The sequence below is a fragment of the Festucalex cinctus genome, chromosome 7 (genome assembly GCF_051991245.1).
Source record: "Festucalex cinctus isolate MCC-2025b chromosome 7, RoL_Fcin_1.0, whole genome shotgun sequence".
NCBI lineage: Eukaryota > Metazoa > Chordata > Actinopteri > Syngnathiformes > Syngnathidae > Festucalex > Festucalex cinctus.
The window spans coordinates 23,640,435-23,653,753 of record NC_135417.1 but is presented as its reverse complement, the minus strand read 5'-3'; the positions used below and the strand labels follow the sequence as shown (position 1 = coordinate 23,653,753).

At 43.4% G+C, this 13,319-nt stretch overlaps 8 non-coding genes across 8 annotated transcripts; all 8 read right to left on the bottom strand.

Annotated features, from left to right (window-relative positions):
- Positions 1 to 636: 636 nt before the first annotated feature.
- On the bottom strand, positions 637 to 709 carry trnaa-ugc (transfer RNA alanine (anticodon UGC)). Its single transcript has one exon. It is a non-coding gene; the product is annotated as a tRNA-Ala (tRNA).
- Positions 710 to 1,876: 1,167 nt separating this feature from the next.
- Positions 1,877 to 1,949, bottom strand: trnaa-ugc (transfer RNA alanine (anticodon UGC)). The gene has a single exon. It is a non-coding gene; the product is annotated as a tRNA-Ala (tRNA).
- Positions 1,950 to 2,283: 334 nt separating this feature from the next.
- Positions 2,284 to 2,356, bottom strand: trnaa-ugc (transfer RNA alanine (anticodon UGC)). Its single transcript has one exon. It is a non-coding gene; the product is annotated as a tRNA-Ala (tRNA).
- Positions 2,357 to 8,574: 6,218 nt separating this feature from the next.
- trnaa-ugc (transfer RNA alanine (anticodon UGC)) lies at positions 8,575 to 8,647 on the bottom strand. The gene has a single exon. It is a non-coding gene; the product is annotated as a tRNA-Ala (tRNA).
- A 1,986-nt stretch (positions 8,648 to 10,633) lies between these two features.
- trnaa-agc (transfer RNA alanine (anticodon AGC)) lies at positions 10,634 to 10,706 on the bottom strand. Its single transcript has one exon. It is a non-coding gene; the product is annotated as a tRNA-Ala (tRNA).
- A 205-nt stretch (positions 10,707 to 10,911) lies between these two features.
- On the bottom strand, positions 10,912 to 10,984 carry trnaa-ugc (transfer RNA alanine (anticodon UGC)). The gene has a single exon. It is a non-coding gene; the product is annotated as a tRNA-Ala (tRNA).
- An 880-nt stretch (positions 10,985 to 11,864) lies between these two features.
- Positions 11,865 to 11,937, bottom strand: trnaa-ugc (transfer RNA alanine (anticodon UGC)). The gene has a single exon. It is a non-coding gene; the product is annotated as a tRNA-Ala (tRNA).
- A 1,180-nt stretch (positions 11,938 to 13,117) lies between these two features.
- Positions 13,118 to 13,190, bottom strand: trnaa-agc (transfer RNA alanine (anticodon AGC)). Its single transcript has one exon. It is a non-coding gene; the product is annotated as a tRNA-Ala (tRNA).
- Positions 13,191 to 13,319: the final 129 nt, after the last annotated feature.

Below are 13,319 nucleotides of genomic sequence, written 5' to 3'. Positions count from 1 at the left end.
ATTTGAGCTAATTACCCTTAAACTCACAAAAGAAAATCACCAAAAAGAACAACAACAAACATTACGAGCAGGTAAAATCCAATTGGAGAATGTGGGCATCGATTCCACGACCTCTCGCATGCTAAGCAAGCGCTCTACCATTTGAGCAAATTCCCCTGCAATTATTGCAACAAAATAATCAAAAAACAACAAAAGTTAACGAGCAAGCAAAATCCAATAGGAGAATGTGGGGATCGATCCCACTACAACTCGCATGCGAAGCAAGCGCTCTACCATTTGAGCTAATACCCCTGCAACTCAAAGAAGATAATCACCAAAAACAACAACAACAAAAGTTGACGAGCAGGCAAAATCCAAATGGAGAATGTGGGTATCGATCCCACTACCTCTCGCATGCTAAGCAAGCGGTCTCCCATTTGCGCTAATTACCCTTCATCTCGCAGTACAAAATCACCAAAAACAACAACAACAAGTTAACGAGCAGGCATAATACAATTGGAGAAAGTGGGCATTGATCCCACTACCTCTCGCATGCAAAGCGAGCACTCTACCATTTGAGCTAATTCCCCTCTAAATCACACAAGAAAATCACCAAAAACAACAACAATAAAAGTTAACGACCAGGCAAAATCCAAATGGAGAATGTGGGTATCGAACCCACTACCTCTCGCATGCAAAGCGAGCGCTCTACCATTTGAGCTAATTCCCCTCCAATTAATGCAAGAAAATCATCAAAAACAACAAAAGTTAACGAGCAAGCACAATCCAATTGGAGAATGTGGGCATCAATCCCACTACCTCTTGCATGCAAAGCGAGCGCTCTACCATTTGAGCTAATTCAACTGCAACTCAAAGAAGATAATCACCAAAAACAGCAACAACAAAAGTTAACGAGCAGGCAAAATCCAAGTGGAGAATGTGGGCATCGATCCCACGAACGCGAAGCGAGCATTCTACCATTTGAACTAGTTCCCCTGCAAAGCATACAAGAAAATCACCAAAAACAACAACAAACGTTACGATCAGGCATAATCCAAATGGAGAATGTGGGCATCGATGCCACTACCTCTCGGATGCAAAGAAAGCGCTCTACCATTTGACCTAATTCCCCTTTAACTGACAAAAGAAAATCACCAAAAACAACAACAACAAACATTACGAGAAGGTAAAATCCAAATGGAGAATGTGGGCATTGATCCCACTACCTCTCGCATGCGAAGCAAGCGCTCTACCATTTGAGCTAATTCCCCTTTAACTCACAAAAGAAAATCACCAAAAACAACAACAACAAACATTACGACCAGGTAAAATCCAAATGGAGAATGTGGGCATCGATCCCACTACCTCTCGAATGCGAAGCAAGCGCTCCACCATTTGAGCTAATTCCCCTTTAACTCACAAAAGAAAATCACCAAAAACAACAACAACAACAAGTTAACGGGCAGGCAAAGTCCAATTGGAGAATGCGGGCATTGATCCCACTACCTCTCGCATGCGATGCAAGCGCTCTACCATTTAAGCTAATTCCCCTGCAGCTCACAGAAGAAAATCACCAAAAACAACAACAACAAGTTAACGAGCAGGCATAATCCAATTGGAGAATGTGGGCATTGATCCCACTACCTCTTGCATGCAAAGCGAGCACTCTACCATTTGAGCTAATTCCCCTCTAAATCACACAAGAAAATCACCAAAAACAACAACAATAAAAGTTAACGACCAGGCAAAATCCAAATGGAGAATGTGGGTATCGAACCCACTACCTCTCACATGCTCAGCAAGCGCTCTACCATTTGAGCTAATTCCCCTTTAACTCACACAAGAAAATCACCAAAAACAACAACAACAACAAATTAACGGGCAGGCAAACTCCAATTGGAGAATGTGGGCATTGATCCCACTACCTCTCGCATGCAAAGCGAGCGCTCTACCATTTGAGCTAATTCCCCTCCAATTATTGCAACAAAATCATCAAAAACAACAAAAGTTAACGAGCAAGCAAAACAATGGGAGAATGTGGGGATCGATCCCACTACCGCTCGCATGCGAAGCAAGCGCTCTACCATTTGAGCTAATACCCCTGCAGCTCAAAGAAGATAATCACCAAAAACAACAACAAAAGTTGACGAGCAGGCAAAATCCAAATGGAGAATGTGGGCATCGATCCCACTACCTCTCGCATGCTAAGCGAGCGCTCTACCATTTGAGCTAATGCCCCTTCATCTCATGGTACAAAATCACCAAAAACAACAACAACAAGTTAACGAGCAGGCATAATACAATTGGAGAATGTGGGCATTGATCCCACTACCTCTCGCATGCAAAGCGAGCGCTCTACCATTTGAGCTAATTCCCCTCTAAATCACACAAGAAAATCACCAAAAACAACAACAATAAAAGTTAACGACCAGGCAAAATCCAAATGGAGAATGTGGGTATCGAACCCACTACCTATCGCACGCTCAGCAAGCGCTCTACCATCCATCCATCCATTTTCTTGACCGCTTATTCCTCACAAGGGTCGCGGGGGCTGCTGGCGCCTATCTCAGCTGGCTCTGGGCAGTAGGCGGGGGACACCCTGGACTGGTTGCCAACCAATCGCAGGGCACACAGAGACGAACAACCATCCACACTCACACGCACACCTCAGGACAATTCGGAGCGCCCAATTAACCTGCCATGCATGTCTTTGGAATGTGGGAGGAGACCGGAGTACCCGGAGAAGACCCACGCGGGCACGGGGAGAACATGCAAACTCCACCCAGGAAGGTCCGAGCCTGGACTCAAACCGGAGACCTCAGAACTGGGAAGCGGACGTGCTAACCACTCGACTACCGTGCCGCCCTCCCCTGCAAAGCATACAAGAAAATCACCAAAAACAACAACAAACGTTACGATCAGGCAAAATTCGAATGGAGAACGTGGGTATCGATCCCACTACTTCTCGCATGCGAAGCAACCACTCTACCATTTGAGCTAATTGCCCTTTAACTCACAAAAGAAAATCACCAAAAACAACAACAACAAACATTACGAGCAGGTAAAATCCAAATGGAGAATGTGGGCATCAATCCCACTACCTCTCGCATGCAAAGCGAGCGCTCTACCATTTGAGTTAATTCCCCTGCAGCTCAAAGAAGATAATCACCAAAAACAACAACAACAAAAGTTAACGAGCAGGCAAAATCCAAATGGAGAATGTGGGCATCGATCCCACAAACGCTAAGCGAGCATTCTACAATTTGAACTACTTCCCCTGCAAAGCATACAAGAAAATAACCAAAAACAACAACAAAATTTAACGAGCAGGCAAAATCCAAATGGAGAATGTGGGCATCAATCTCACTACCTCTCACATGCTCAGCGAGCGCTCTTTCATTTGAGCTAATTCCCCTCAATTACTGCAAGAAAATCATCAAAAACAACAAAAGTTAACGAGCAAGGAAAATCCAATTGGAGAAAATGGGCATCGATCCCACTACCTCTCACATGCGAAGCAAGTGCTCTACCATTTGAGCTAATTCCCCTTAAAATAATGCAAGAAAATCATCAAAAACAACAAAAGTTAACGAGCAAGTACAATCCAATTGGAGAATGTGGGCATCAATCCCACTACCTCTTGCATGCAAAGCGAGCGCTCTACCATTTGAGCTAATTCCCCTGCAACTCAAAGAAGATAATCACCAAAAACAACAACAACAAAAGTTAACGAGCAGGCAAAATCCAAGTGGAGAATGTGGGCATCGATCCCACGAACGCAAAGCGAGCATTCTACCATTTGAACTACTTCCCCTGCAAAGCATACAAGAAAATCACCAAAAACAACAACAAACGTTACGATCAGGCATAATCCAAATGGAGAATCTGGGCATCGATGCCACTACCTCTCGCATGCAAAGCAAGCGCTCTACCATTTGAGCTAATTCCCCTTTAACTCACAAAAGAAAGTCACCAAAAACAACAACAACAAACATTACGAGCAGGTAAAATCCAAATGGAGAATGTGGGCATTGATCCCAACACCTCTCGCATGCGAAGCAAGCACTCTACCATTTGAGCTAATTACCCTTAAACTCACAAAAGAAAATCACCAAAAAGAACAACAACAAACATTACGAGCAGGTAAAATCCAATTGGAGAATGTGGGCATCGATTCCACGACCTCTCGCATGCTAAGCAAGCGCTCTACCATTTGAGCTAATTCCCCTCCAATTATTGCAACAAAATCATCAAAAACAACAAAAGTTAACGAGCAAGCAAAATCCAATGGGAGAATGTGGGGATCGATCCCACTACCACTCGCATGCGAAGCAAGCGCTCTACCATTTGAGCTAATACCCCTGCAACTCAAAGAAGATAATCACCAAAAACAACAACAACAAAAGTTGACGAGCAGGCAAAATCCAAATGGAGAATGTGTGTATCGATCCCACTACCTCTCGCATGCTAAGCGAGCGCTCTACCATTTGAGCTAATTCCCCTTTATCTCACAGTACAAAATCACCAAAAACAACAACAACAAGTTAACGAGCAGGCATAATACAATTGGAGAATGTGGGCATTGATCCGACTACCTCTCGCATGCAAAGCGAGCACTCTACCATTTGAGCTAATTCCCCTCTAAATCACACAAGAAAATCACCAAAAACAACAACAATAAAAGTTAACGACCAGGCAAAATCCAAATGGAGAATGTGGGTATCGAACCCACTACCTATCGCACGCTCAGCAAGCGCTCTACCATCCATCCATCCATTTTCTTGACCGCTTATTCCTCACAAGGGTCGCGGGGGCTGCTGGCGCCTATCTCAGCTGGCTCTGGGCAGTAGGCGGGGGACACCCTGGACTGGTTGCCAACCAATCGCAGGGCACACAGAGACGAACAACCATCCACACTCACACGCACACCTCAGGACAATTCGGAGCGCCCAATTAACCTGCCATGCATGTCTTTGGAATGTGGGAGGAGACCGGAGTACCCGGAGAAGACCCACGCGGGCACGGGGAGAACATGCAAACTCCACCCAGGAAGGTCCGAGCCTGGACTCGAACCGGAGACCTCAGAACTGGGAAGCGGACGTGCTAACCACTCGACTACCGTGCCGCCCTCCCCTGCAAAGCATACAAGAAAATCACCAAAAACAACAACAAACGTTACGATCAGGCAAAATTCGAATGGAGAACGTGGGTATCGATCCCACTACTTCTCGCATGCGAAGCAACCACTCTACCATTTGAGCTAATTGCCCTTTAACTCACAAAAGAAAATCACCAAAAACAACAACAACAAACATTACGAGCAGGTAAAATCCAAATGGAGAATGTGGGCATCAATCCCACTACCTCTCGCATGCAAAGCGAGCGCTCTACCATTTGAGTTAATTCCCCTGCAGCTCAAAGAAGATAATCACCAAAAACAACAACAACAAAAGTTAACGAGCAGGCAAAATCCAAATGGAGAATGTGGGCATCGATCCCACAAACGCTAAGCGAGCATTCTACAATTTGAACTACTTCCCCTGCAAAGCATACAAGAAAATCACCAAAAACAACAACAAAATTTAACGAGCAGGCAAAATCCAAATGGAGAATGTGGGCATCAATCTCACTACCTCTCACATGCTCAGCGAGCGCTCTTTCATTTGAGCTAATTCCCCTCAATTACTGCAAGAAAATCATCAAAAACAACAAAAGTTAACGAGCAAGGAAAATCCAATTGGAGAAAATGGGCATCAATCTCACTACCTCTCACATGCTCAGCGAGCGCTCTTTCATTTGAGCTAATTCCCCTCAATTACTGCAAGAAAATCATCAACAACAACAAAAGTTAACGAGCAGGCAAAATCCAAATGGAGAATGTGGGCATCGATCCCACAAACGCTAAGCGAGCATTCTACAATTTGAACTACTTCCCCTGCAAAGCATACAAGAAAATCACCAAAAACAACAACAAAATTTAACGAGCAGGCAAAATCCAAATGGAGAATGTGGGCATCAATCTCACTACCTCTCACATGCTCAGCGAGCGCTCTTTCATTTGAGCTAATTCCCCTCAATTACTGCAAGAAAATCATCAAAAACAACAAAAGTTAACGAGCAAGGAAAATCCAATTGGAGAAAATGGGCATCGATCCCACTACCTCTCACATGCGAAGCAAGTGCTCTACCATTTGAGCTAATTCCCCTTAAAATAATGCAAGAAAATCATCAAAAACAACAAAAGTTAACGAGCAAGTACAATCCATTTGGAGAATGTGGGCATCAATCCCACTACCTCTTGCATGCAAAGCGAGCGCTCTACCATTTGAGCTAATTCCCCTGCAACTCAAAGAAGATAATCACCAAAAACAACAACAACAAAAGTTAACGAGCAGGCAAAATCCAAGTGGAGAATGTGGGCATCGATCCCACGAACGCAAAGCGAGCATTCTACCATTTGAACTACTTCCCCTGCAAAGCATACAAGAAAATCACCAAAAACAACAACAAACGTTACGATCAGGCATAATCCAAATGGAGAATCTGGGCATCGATGCCACTACCTCTCGCATGCAAAGCAAGCGCTCTACCATTTGAGCTAATTCCCCTTTAACTCACAAAAGAAAGTCACCAAAAACAACAACAACAAACATTACGAGCAGGTAAAATCCAAATGGAGAATGTGGGCATTGATCCCAACACCTCTCGCATGCGAAGCAAGCACTCTACCATTTGAGCTAATTACCCTTAAACTCACAAAAGAAAATCACCAAAAAGAACAACAACAAACATTACGAGCAGGTAAAATCCAATTGGAGAATGTGGGCATCGATTCCACGACCTCTCGCATGCTAAGCAAGCGCTCTACCATTTGAGCTAATTCCCCTCCAATTATTGCAACAAAATCATCAAAAACAACAAAAGTTAACGAGCAAGCAAAATCCAATGGGAGAATGTGGGGATCGATCCCACTACCACTCGCATGCGAAGCAAGCGCTCTACCATTTGAGCTAATACCCCTGCAACTCAAAGAAGATAATCACCAAAAACAACAACAACAAAAGTTGACGAGCAGGCAAAATCCAAATGGAGAATGTGTGTATCGATCCCACTACCTCTCGCATGCTAAGCGAGCGCTCTACCATTTGAGCTAATTCCCCTCTAAATCACACAAGAAAATCACCAAAAACAACAACAATAAAAGTTAACGACCAGGCAAAATCCAAATGGAGAATTTGGGTATCGAACCCACTACCTCTCGCATGCAAAGCGAGCGCTCTACCATTTGAGCTAATTCCACTCCAATTAATGCAAGAAAATCATCAAAAACAACAAAAGTTAACGAGCAAGCACAATCCAATTGGAGAATGTGGGCATCAATCCCACTACCTCTTGCATGCAAAGCGAGCGCTCTACCAATTGAGCTAATTCAACTGCAACTCAAAGAAGATAATCACCAAAAACAGCAACAACAAAAGTTAACGAGCAGGCAAAATCCAAGTGGAGAATGTGGGCATCGATCCCACGAACGCGAAGCGAGCATTCTACCATTTGAACTAGTTCCCCTGCAAAGCATACAAGAAAAATACCAAAAACAACAACAAACGTTACGATCAGGCATAATCCAAATGGAGAATGTGGGAATCGATGCCACTACCTCTCGGATGCAAAGAAAGCGCTCTACCATTTGACCTAATTCCCCTTTAACTGACAAAAGAAAATCACCAAAAACAACAACAACAAACATTACGAGCAGGTAAAATCCAAATAGAGAATGTGGGCATCGATCCCACTACCTCTCGAATGCGAAGCAAGCGCTCCACCATTTGAGCTAATTCCCCTTTAACTCACAAAAGAAAATCACCAAAAACAACAAAAACAAACATTACGAGCAGGTAAAATCCAATTGGAGAATGTGGGCATCGATTCCACGACCTCTCGCATGCTAAGCAAGCGCTCTACCATTTGAGTTAATACCCCTGCAGCTCAAAGAAGATAATCACCAAAAACAACAACAAAAGTTGACGAGCAGGCAAAATCCAAATGGAGAATGTGGGCATCGATCCCACTACCTCCCGCATGCTAAGCGAGCGCTCTACCATTTGAGCTAATTCCCCTTCATCTTACAGTACAAAATCACCAAAAACAACAACAACAAACATTACGAGCAGGTAAAAGCCAATTGGAGAAAGTGGGCATCGATTCCACGACCTCTCGCATGCTAAGCAAGCGCTCTACCATTTGAGCTAATTCGCCTCCAATTATTGCAACAAAATCATCAAAAACAACAAAAGGTAACGAGCAAGCAAAATCCAATGGGAGAATGTGGGGATCGATCCCACTACCGCTCGCATGCGAAGCAAGCGCTCTACCATGTAAGCTAATACCCCTGCAACTCAAAGAAGATAATCACCAAAAACAACAACAACAAAAGTTGACGAGCAGGCAAAATCCAAATGGAGAATGTGGGCATCGATCCCACTTCCTCTCACATGCTAAGCGAGCGCTCTACCATTTGAGCTAATTCCCCTTCATCTCACGGTACAAAATCACCAAAAACAACAACAACAAGTTAACGAGCAGGCATAATACAATTGGAGAATGTGGGCATTGATCCCACTACCTCTCGCATGCAAAGCGAGCGCTCTACCATTTGAGCTAATTCCCCTCTAAATCACACAAGAAAATCACCAAAAACAACAACAATAAAAGTTAACGACCAGGCAAAATCCAAATGGAGAATGTGGGTATCGAACCCACTACCTCTCGCACGCTCAGCAAGCGCTCTACCATTTGAGCTAATTCCCCTTTAACTCACACAAGAAAATCACCAAAAACAACAACAACAACAAGTTAACAGGCAGGTAAAATCCTATTGGAGAATGTGGGCATCGATCCCACTACCTCTCGCATGCAAAGCAAGCGCTCTACCACTTGAGCTAATTCCCCTTCAACTCACAGAAGAAAATCACCAAAAACAACAACAACAAATGTTAACGAGCAGGCAAAATCCAAGTGGAGAATGTGGGCATCGATCCCACGAACGCGAAGCGAGCATTCTACCATTTGAACAAGTTCCCCTGCAAAGCATACAAGAAAATCACCAAAAACAACAACAAACGTTACGATCAGGCATAATCCAAATGGAGAATGTGGGCATCGATGCCACTACCTCTCGGATGCAAAGAAAGCGCTCTACCATTTGACCTAATTCCCCTTTAACTGACAAAAGAAAATCACCAAAAACAACAACAACAAACATTACGAGAAGGTAAAATCCAAATGGAGAATATGGGCATTGATCCCACTACCTCTCGCATGCGAAGCAAGCGCTCCACCATTTGAGCTAATTCCCCTTTAACTCACAAAAGAAAATCACCAAAAACAACAACAAGTTAACTGGCAGGCAAAGTCCAATTGGAGAATGTGGGCATTGATCCCACTACCTCTCGCATGCGATGCAAGCGCTCTACCATTTAAGCTAATTCCCCTGCAGCTCACAGAAGAAAATCACCAAAAACAACAACAACAAGTTAACGAGCAGGCATAATCCAATTGGAGAATGTGGGCATTGATCCCACTACCTCTCGCATGCAAAGCAAGCGCTCTACCATTTGAGCTAATTCCCCTGCAACTCAAAGAAGATAATCACCAAAAACAACAACAACAAAAGTTAACGAGCAGGCAAAATCCAAGTGGAGAATGTGGGCATCGATCCCACGAACGCTAAGCGAGCATTCTACCATTTGAACTACTTCCCCTGCAAAGCATACAAGAAAATCACCAAAAACAACAACAAACGTTACGATCAGGCATAATCCAAATGGAGAATGTGGGCATCGATGCCACTACCTCTCGCATGCAAAGGAAGCGCTCTAACATTTGAGCTAATTCCCCTTTAACTCACAAAAGAAAGTCACCAAAAACAACAACAACAAACATTACGAGCAGGTAAAATCCAAATGGAGAATGTGGGTATTGATCCCAACACCTCTCGCATGCGAAGCAAGCACTCTACCATTTGAGCTAATTACCCTTAAACTCACAAAAGTAAATCACCAAAAAGAACAACAACAAACATTACGAGCAGGTAAAATCCAAATGGAGAATGTGGGCATCGATGCCACTACCTCTCGCATGCAAAGCAAGCGCTCTAACATTTGAGCTAATTCCCCTTTTACTCACAAAAGAAAGTCACCAAAAACAACAACAACAAACATTACGAGCAGGTAAAATCCAAATGGAGAATGTGGGTATTGATCCCAACACCTCTCGCATGCGAAGCAAGCACTCTACCATTTGAGCTAATTACCCTTAAACTCACAAAAGAAAATCACCAAAAAGAACAACAACAAACATTACGAGCAGGTAAAATCCAATTGGAGAATGTGGGCATCGATTCCACGACCTCTCGCATGCTAAGCAAGCGCTCTACCATTTGAACTAATTCCCCTCCAATTATTGCAACAAAATCATTAAAAACAACAAAAGTTAACGAGCAAGCAAAATCCAATGGGAGAATGTGGGGATCGATCCCACCACCACTCGCATGGGAAGCAAGCGCTCTACCATTTGAGCTAATACCCCTGCAACTCAAAGAAGATAATCACCAAAAACAACAACAACAAAAGTTGACGAGCAGGCAAAATCCAAATGGAGAATGTGGGTATCGATCCCACTACCTCTCGCATGCTAAGCGAGCGCTCTACCATTTGAGCTAATTCCCCTTTATCTCACAGTACAAAATCACCAAAAACAACAACAACAAGTTAACGAGCAGGCATAATACAATTGGAGAATGTGGGCATTGATCCCACTACCTCTCGCATGCAAAGCGAGCACTCTACCATTTGAGCTAATTCCCCTCTAAATCACACAAGAAAATCACCAAAAACAACAACAATAAAAGTTAACGACCAGGCAAAATCCAAATGGTGAATGTGGGTATCGAACCCACAACCTCTCGCATGCAAAGCGAGCGCTCTACCATTTGAGCTAATTCCCCTCCAATTAATGCAAGAAAATCATCAAAAACAACAAAAGTTAACGAGCAAGCACAATCCAATTGGAGAATCTGGGCATCAATCCCACTACCTCTTGCATGCAAAGCGAGCGCTCTACCATTTGAGCTAATTCAACTGCAACTCAAAGAAGATAATCACCAAAAACAGCAACAACAAAAGTTAACGAGCAGGCAAAATCCAAGTGGAGAATGTGGGCATCGATCCCACGAACGCGAAGCGAGCATTCTACCATTTGAACTAGTTCCCCTGCAAAGCATACAAGAAAATCACCAAAAACAACAACAAACGTTACATTCAGGCATAATCCAAATGGAGAATGTGGGCATCGATGCCACTACCTCTCGGATGCAAAGAAAGCGCTCTACCATTTGACCTAATTCCCCTTTAACTGACAAAAGAAAATCACCAAAAACAACAACAACAAACATTACGAGAAGGTAAAATCCAAATGGAGAATGTGGGTATTGATCCCACTACCTCTCGCATGCGAAGCAAGCGCTCCACCATTTGAGCTAATTCCCCTTTAACTCACAAAAGAAAATCACCAAAAACAACAACAACAAACATTACGAGCAGGTAAAATCCAAATAGAGAATGTGGGCATCGATCCCACTACCTCTCGAATGCGAAGCAAGCGCTCCACCATTTGAGCTAATTCCCCTTTAACTCACAAAAGAAAATCACCAAAAACAACAACAAGTTAACGGGCAGGCAAAGTCCAATTGGAGAATGTGGGCATTGATCCCACTACCTCTCGCATGCGATGCAAGCGCTCTACCATTTAAGCTAATTCCCCTGCAGCTCACAGAAGAAAATCACCAAAAACAACAACAACAAGTTAACGAGCAGGCATAATCCAATTGGAGAATGTGGGCATTGATCCCACAACCTCTCGCATGCAAAGCGAGCACTCTACCATTTGAGCTAATTCCCCTCTAAATCACACAAGAAAATCACCAAAAACAACAACATATAAAAGTTAACGACCAGGCAAAATCCAAATGGAGAATGTGGGTATCGAACCCACTACCTCTCACATGCTCAGCAAGCGCTCTACCATTTGAGCTAATTCCCCTTTAACTCACACAAGAAAATCACCAAAAACAACAACAACAAATTAACACAACAAACATTACGAGCAGGTAAAATCCAAATGGAGAATGTGGGCATCGAACCCACTACCTCTCACATGCTCAGCAACCGCTCTACCATTTGAGCTAATTCCCCTTTAACTCACACAAGAAAATCACCAAAAACAACAACAACAACGTTAACGGGGAGGCAAACTCCAATTGGAGAATGTGGGCATTGATCCCACAACCTCTCGCATGCAAAGCGAGCGCTCTACCATTTGAGCTAATTCCGCTGCAACTCAAAGAAGATAATCACCAAAAACAACAACAACAAAAGTTAACGAGCAGGCAAAATCCAAGTGGAGAATGTGGGCATTGATCCCACGAACGCTAAGCGAGCATTCTACCATTTGAACTACTTCCCCTGCAAAGCATACAAGAAAATCACCAAAAACAACAACAAACGTTACGATCAGGCATAATCCAAATGGAGAATGTGGGCATCGATGCCACTACCTCTCGCATGCAAAGCAAGCGCTCTAACATTTGAGCTAATTCCCCTTTAACTCACAAAAGAAAGTCACCAAAAACAACAACAACAAACATTACGAGCAGGTAAAATCCAAATGGAGAATGTGGGTATTGATCCCAACACCTCTCACATGCGAAGCAAGCACTCTACCATTTGAGCTAATTACCCTTAAACTCACAAAAGAAAATCACCAAAAAGAACAACAACAAACATTACGAGCAGGTAAAATCCAATTGGAGAATGTGGGCATCGATTCCACGACCTCTCGCATGCTAAGCAAGCGCTCTACCATTTGAGCAAATTCCCCTGCAATTATAGCAACAAAATCATCAAAAAACAACAAAAGTTAACGAGCAAGCAAAATCCAATAGGAGTATGTGGGGATCGATCCCACTACAACTCCCATGCGAAGCAAGCGCTCTACCATTTGAGCTAATACCCCTGCAACTCAAAGAAGATAATCACCAAAAACAACAACAACAAAAGTTGACGAGCAGGCAAAATCCAAATGGAGAATGTGGGTATCGATCCCACTACCTCTCGCATGCTAAGCGAGCGCTCTACCATTTGAGCTAATTCCCCTTCATCTCACAGTACAAAATCACCAAAAACAACAACAACAAGTTAACGAGCAGGCATAATACAATTGGAGAATGTGGGCATTGATCCCACTACCTCTCGCATGCAAAGCGAGCACTCTACCATTTGAGC